Raw genomic sequence first — 6993 nt, forward strand, 5'->3', positions numbered from 1 at the left:
TAAGAATTCTCTTTATTACTAAACTACATGAAAATTAAAGACTAAGCATTCACCTTTTTGTCAAAACACACCAAAATTGTGTTGATATGCATAGTTTGTATTTTTTGCTCAACACATGATTTGTATTTTAGGTTTAGTGCTGTACAATTTTGAGTTCCCTTAAAATTTTTGGGCTCTTTCAGTTTGGTTAGCGCTTTCCAAGTTCCATTGAATAAAATGTTGTTTGATTTTTTTTTTGTTTTTTGTTTTTTTTATTTTAAATCAACGTTTGTTTCTATCTCTATGTACTAAGTCTCAAAGCAGGCACGTGATGTTCAATCTTTTTCTTCCACTTTTGCCCTTTTTGTTTTTTACTTTTTACTCATTTGAATGCTTCACATTGCTAGATGGCTTAGCTTATGTAAGTTACAGTTGTCTTTTAATTGAGTTAAATTACTGACATCTATCATATGTATATTGAATAAAAAATTGAAAAGAGAGAGAGGAGAGATCTGGGTTTCACTTTTACTCACTTGAACAATTTTTTCTTTTAGGGATTTGCTTGCTTTGAAGAGAGGTGGATTTTTTCCGCCGTGCATTCCTGAAAAGTCGGGTCCTGGATGATGCTTTTGGGTGATTCTTCTTTAATGTCTTCTAGCGACGCTGTTTTGCTATTTCAAATCCCCATCAACTTGATTGATGATGTCGATTTCTATATTTTGGTGACGAACTCTACTTCTCTATTTTTTGATTCTATTTTATTTTGGGAGTGTTTGGTTGTTGAGAAAGTGTGGTAAAATTGAATGAGAGATTGGATTGAGAGATTCTCCATACATTGTCATTTGCTCATCTCAGTTTGTTGAGTGAATTTTAACGTTCATAATAATTTCTGTCTCTGATCATCTTTTTAATTACTTATGTTTCCCAATTGACTGATCTCTCTTTGATTGTGTTTTCTCAAAGTCATAATCATTTTTGTCTCTCTCTGTTTCTTTTTTTTTCGTTTGGGCTAACCAGTTCCTACTCTGAAGCTTTTTTTTTCCTTCCTTCTTTGTTGTCAAACCTGAAGTGTTAGTTTCTTCATTGAGTGAAAATTACTGTTGTATTTTTTCATTATCAATTCCTTCAATGTGTTTAATTACTGTTGTATTTTTTCCCTATCAGTTCCTTCAACGTGTTTCTTACTTGCAGATTGTGCCTTTTTTCTTCATAAATTTTGTGTTTGACTAAATTTCTTGATTGTTTTTATTTTTTTGAAAAGATATTGTTGTGGGCCTCATAGTTTATGTTGATCCTTGAATTTATGATTCTTCAAGTCACATTCCTTTTCTCCTGGTTTTTACTGTTGTATGACTACTTTTTTTTTTTATTTCTTTTTTGTATATTAGATTTTATATGCCTCAAGTCAGAGTTAGAACTGGTCTGCAATTGATTTTAGGCACACCACTTGGTGTCATTGAGATGACAATGCTCATTTTTCCCTATGAGGTGCGCAAGTTTTGTTTGTTTGTTTGTGTTTGATATATGTTATTTGGCTGTACGTGCAATTTCTACTATGCATTTTTTATTGAGGCGGTTTGACAAGAACGGGAAGAAAATGGCTGGTTTGGATCATTGTCTTTTTTTTTTTTGGTTCTCATTTCTTGTGAAATTGATTTCTATGTAACAAAGTTAGGAGTGGTATTAAACTAGAGAAAGTGTTAGGAAGTGAACCCCTTTTTCGTATTTCTGGTTTATAAAGAAACAAAAAGACCCTCTTTTATTTTCTTTCTCCCTTTTTCTTGTTTTTATTACTAAATTTCAGTTCGTAATATTTATGCATTTTAATTGCTAAAAAACATAGTTATAAAATTTCTTTTTGTGATAGCTACATTAATTATATATTGTTGGGACTCCCTCTGTTCTAGACAAAATGTATTCGTTGGACAAGAGGAAACAACAGGGATCCGAAGAAATAACTAGTAAGGCCTGGTTCCTTTGATTGAATGATAGTCAAAACTTACAGGAAAGACAAAATACAATGCTGGAAATTAAAGATGGAGGTGAATTCGAGGACACCTCCTAACCTCCACAGACTCAAGTCTACTCTCAATTTTCGATACCTACATTCTCTGCCCGTAGGCTATTCATTTCCCACACTCTAACTAACTTCCCAATTCCCCAAATCTGATCCTTGCACACACCCCATAACCCTATAACCGTATTCTAACAACGTCCCCTATTCTTGCCTTGATCCTATGGCAGCCAATTTCCCTTCCTGCCCCTGCTCCTTCTTACTCCTTCTCGCATACACAAACTTGAGGGCCGGAGTGCTAACATTACCCCCCCTCTCAAGCCCGACCTTGTCCCCAAGGTCGAAGTCTGGAAACTGCTCTGCAATGGTGACCAGCGGCTCCCAGGTAGCATCCTCCTGTGGTAAACCCCTTCCACTGCACCAATACCTCATGTACTTGGCGCCCCCCTACCTTCACCGACCGGGAGTCCAACACGGATACGGGCTAAACCAAGAGCTCCAGCGTATCAGTCAATTGCTCCGGCAATTCCTGGCCGCTGTATTGCTGCCCCTTAAAGGCTTTAAGCTGAGAGACGTGGAAGACCGGGTGTATTTTTTAGCTCTCCGGCAACTTGAGGTGGTAAGCAACTGGCCCGACCTTAGCTAGAACGGTAAAGGGTCCATAAAATTGAGGACTCAGTTTTTCATTGATTTTCCGTGCCAACGACTTCATGAAATAGGGCCGCAGCTTAAGTAAAACCAAGTCCCCAGGGGCGAAGTCGACTTCCCTGCAGTGCTGATCAGCAAAATGCTTAATGCGCTGCTGTGCTAAGAGCAAATGATCCTTGAGAGCGTCTAGCATGAGATTGCGCTGCTGGAGCTGGACATCGACCTTGTTGACGGTTGTGGATCCTTCGGGGAAACGATACAGGGGAGGAGGCTCACGGCCATACACCACCTGAAACGGAGAGTACTTGGTGGAAGCATTATATGTAGTATTAAACCAATATTCTGCCCAAGGTAAAAACGACATCCACTGCCGCGGCTTGTCGCAAGCGAAGCATCGGAGGTATGTTTCCAGCAACTGTTTGTAACTTCCGTTTGGCCGTCTGATTGGGGATGATAAGCTGTGCTTGGGTGCAGCCGTGTTCCCTGGAGTCGGAACATTTCGCGCCAGAAATGGCTCATAAAATCGAGTCGCGGTTGCTGACTATGGAGCGGGGAAAACCATGCAATCAGACGATCTCGCGGACAAACAAGGCAGCCACCTGGGCGGCTGTATAAGGGTGCGCCAAAGGGCAAAAATGCGCATATTTGGATAGTCGGTCAACGACGACGAATATAGTATCCATTCCTCGTGATTTTGGGAGGCCACCGATAAAATCCATAGAGACATCCTCCCAAATCCGAGCTGGGATAGGTAGTGGTTGTAGTAGCCCTGCTAGCGACAAGGCTTCTGTTTTTGAATGTTGGCACGTCTCGCACATGTCCACATAATCCTTGATGGCCTTTTTCATTCCCTTCCAAAAGAAAACGGCTGCTATACGTTTGTAGGTCCGCAGGAAACTGGAGTGTCCCCCAACCACCGAGTCATGGAAGTCGTGCAACACCTGGGTGATCCAAGCCGATGATGAGGGTAGGACCACGCGGTCCCGAAAATATAGCAGCCCTTGGCGAAAACCAAAACCCTCTCGCAAGGGCTGGTCTTGCTGCACGGCTGAAATAAGCCTGGCACAGTCCGGAGAAAACGCAGGCTCTACTGGTCCGAATGAACGACAAAGTGTCACCCCAGGAGATAGTGTCTCCATTTCTGCACCGCGAGCACAATGGCCAGGAGCTCGCGTTCATATACTGATGACAGCCGAGATGTGGCTAAAAGCACCTTGCTAAAGTAAGCAAGGGGTCGGCCATCCTGCATTAACACGGCGCCAACCCCGGTTCCGGAGGCATCGGTCTCTACCACAAACAATTTGTTGAAGTCCGGCATAGCCAACACGGGTAGTTTTGTCATTGTTGTTTTCAACTGAAGGAAGGTTGCGGCTGCCTCGTCAGACCACAGAAAAACCCCTTTTTTAAGCAGATTGGTAAGGGGGCGGGCGATGGTACCATATCCCCTCACAAACCGCCGATAGTATCCCATAAGGCCTAAAAATCCACGGAGGTCCCTTACATTCTGAGGGGTCGGCCAGGAGACCATGGCCTTGACCTTGGATGGGTCGGCCGACACCCCTTCCGAAGAAATGACGTGACCGAGGTATTCCACCCTTTGCTGGCCGAAGACACATTTTTTGTAGTTAGCAAATAAGGTTTCCTGTTGTAGAATTGTGAGGACCTGCCTTAGGTGACCACAATGTTCTTCCCACGACCTGCTGTAGACTAATATATCATAAAAAAAAACTAGTACAAATTTGCGGAGAAAAGGGTGAAATACCGTGTTCATGAGTGATTGAAATGTGGCCGGCGCATTAGTGAGACCGAAGGGCATAACGAGGAACACGTAATGCCCCTCATGAGTGCAGAACGCCATTTTTTCTACGTCCCCCTCCCGCACTCGTATCTGATGGTCCCCGCCTTCAAATCCAATTTGGAAAAAAATGAAGCTCCATGTAGCTCATCCAGTAGCTCATCAATGATCGAAATCGGGAATTTATCCGGGACCTTGAGCTGATTTAAGGCGCGGTAGTCAACACAAAACCGCCAACTACCGTCCTTTTTCTTAACCAACAGTACCGGGCTGGCAAATGGGCTACTGCTAGGCCTGATGATGCCTGAAACCAACATGTCCGATACCAATTTTTTGATTTCCCCTTTTTGTATCTGCGGGTACCTGTAGGGTCGAATGTTGGGAGGAGTTGCCCCTTCTCGCAGGATTATCCAGTGATCCCTTGCCTTATGCGGTGGCAGCCCTCTTGGGGTATCCAAAACGTGGTGGAGACGCCGGATAAGGCCATCAAATTCCGGAGGCACGTTGGGCGTTTCCACGGCTGGTCCTTCTGGCCCCATGGTGTTAAATTTCAGTAGCACCCCCACCTCCTGTGCTTGGCAAAAATGAGTTAAGGCTGGGAAACTTACCAGGGAATAGCTGAGGGATGGATCCCCCGTCCATTGTATCCACTTTCCCTCCTGCTGGAATTTCATGGTGAAGTTTGCCCAATCTGCCCGAACCTCTCCCAAGGTACGCAGCCAAGTAATGCCCAAAACCACTTCCGCATTGCCTAATTCAAAGGGAAAGAAGTCCTCGATCACCCAGTGCCCCTGTATGTAAATCCATACTCCTCGGCACACCCCTGTTTGTTGAAAATTCATGTCGTTGCCCACTTGAATCTTGTGCCGTATGGATAAGTCTGTTGGGAGGGACAGGGTCCGCACCAATTCCGCTGAGATGAAACTGTGGGAGGCCCCGCTGTCGATCAGCACAACGACTTCCCTGTCTCCGATGGTTCCCCGCACTTTCATGGTCTTAGCAGAAGCAAATCCCCGAAGGGAGTTAAGTGAAAGATCGACGTTACCTTCGGTGATTTCCACCGGTTCGGTTGCTGCCTCCGCCGCTTCTTCCCGAAGGTCCTCTTCCCAGTCGGAGTCTTCCCCTGAGACGAGAAGGACCTGAAGCTGTCGGAGCTTACAGCGGTGACCCGGGCTAAACTTTTCATCGCACCGGAAGCAAAGCCCCCTGGCCCTTTTCTGTTGTATCTCCTCGTAAGAGAGCTGCCGGAACGGTGAACCGTCGTTAGCCGCCGTTCCCCCCACCCCTCCGAGAGCCTCTCGGTGTCGCGGTGCTGTGGGGAGGTCGCGCGGTGCTTGTGATCGAAGGGAGCCCTCTGGAGTGCTCGAGAAATTAGGGCTTGGGCTATAACCTGGTTTACCCCAATAATCAATCCGGTTGCTCCAACCCGCCCGACCCTTCCTGATCCGGTCCACTACCTCTAGTCGGTCTTCCACCTGCTGGGCCAAGTCCATAGTCTCGAGCAGCCCAATGGGCCTGTGCATCTTCACCTCCGCCCGTATATCCTCTCTCAGGCCATTGAGGAAGGCGCTTCTGTACACCTTCTCGGGGATGCCGCTCAGAGTCGCCACTAAGGCCTTGAAGCCTTCCCGGTACTCCGCCACCGTTCCCCCTTGCCGGAGCGCCATTAATCTCTCGGTGGGGTCCCCTTCCCGCGACAAGCTGAACCTTCTCGGAACGCCTCCTGCGAATCCAGCCACTGATACCAGCTAAGGGCTTGACCTTCCCTGCATACGGAAGCGGCTAGGATCTTTTCGTCTTCGTCCACGTCGTTGACGGTAAAATAACGCTCGGCCCTGAAGATCCATCCGTGACGATCCTCCCCATGGAACAAGGGAAGTTCCAACTTCTTTCCCCGGTGCTCCCCTCGGTTTCGTACTCTCTCCGGCGATCTGTGGCGGAGGTATCCCATTCTTCCCCTCGCTAGCTCCCCCCTCGGCGGACTGAACTCGCCTCGGCCCAGCCGCAAGGCCTCCCTGCGTGGAGGCGTCTGACCGTTCCTTCCCCACCCTAGAGAGTTGTACTCACCCCGTTGCTGCCTGGGTGGTGACTGGTCGATGCGCGCCTGCCTCACCATTAATTCCTCCAGCCTCGCGATTGAGCCCTAGAGCCCGTCAATCTTGGTTCCCATAGAAGCCATCTCACCCTGAACTTTGCCGAGGCGTGTGCCCAACGTTCCCACGTCCCCTTGGAGGCGAGGAACTAGACTCACCATGTCTCCGAAGGATTGCAGCGAGTCCTGGAATTGTAACAATTATAGGGGCATAAAGTTAATGAGTCACACTATGAAACTTTGGGAGAGAGTTATCGAGAGGAGATTAAGGGCCACAACTACCATCTCAGGTAACCAATTTGGCTTCATGCCAGGCAGATCAACCACAGAAGCCATTTTTCTTCTTAAGATGCTTATGGAAAGGTACAGAGAAGCCAAGACGGACCTACATATGGTCTTTATAGATTTAGAAAAGGCATATGATAGGGTGCCGAGAGAAGTTTTATGGTGAGTGTTAGAAAAGAG

The sequence above is a fragment of the Morus notabilis genome, unplaced genomic scaffold (genome assembly GCF_000414095.1).
Source record: "Morus notabilis unplaced genomic scaffold, ASM41409v2 Scaffold1522, whole genome shotgun sequence".
Classification (NCBI taxonomy): domain Eukaryota; kingdom Viridiplantae; phylum Streptophyta; class Magnoliopsida; order Rosales; family Moraceae; genus Morus; species Morus notabilis.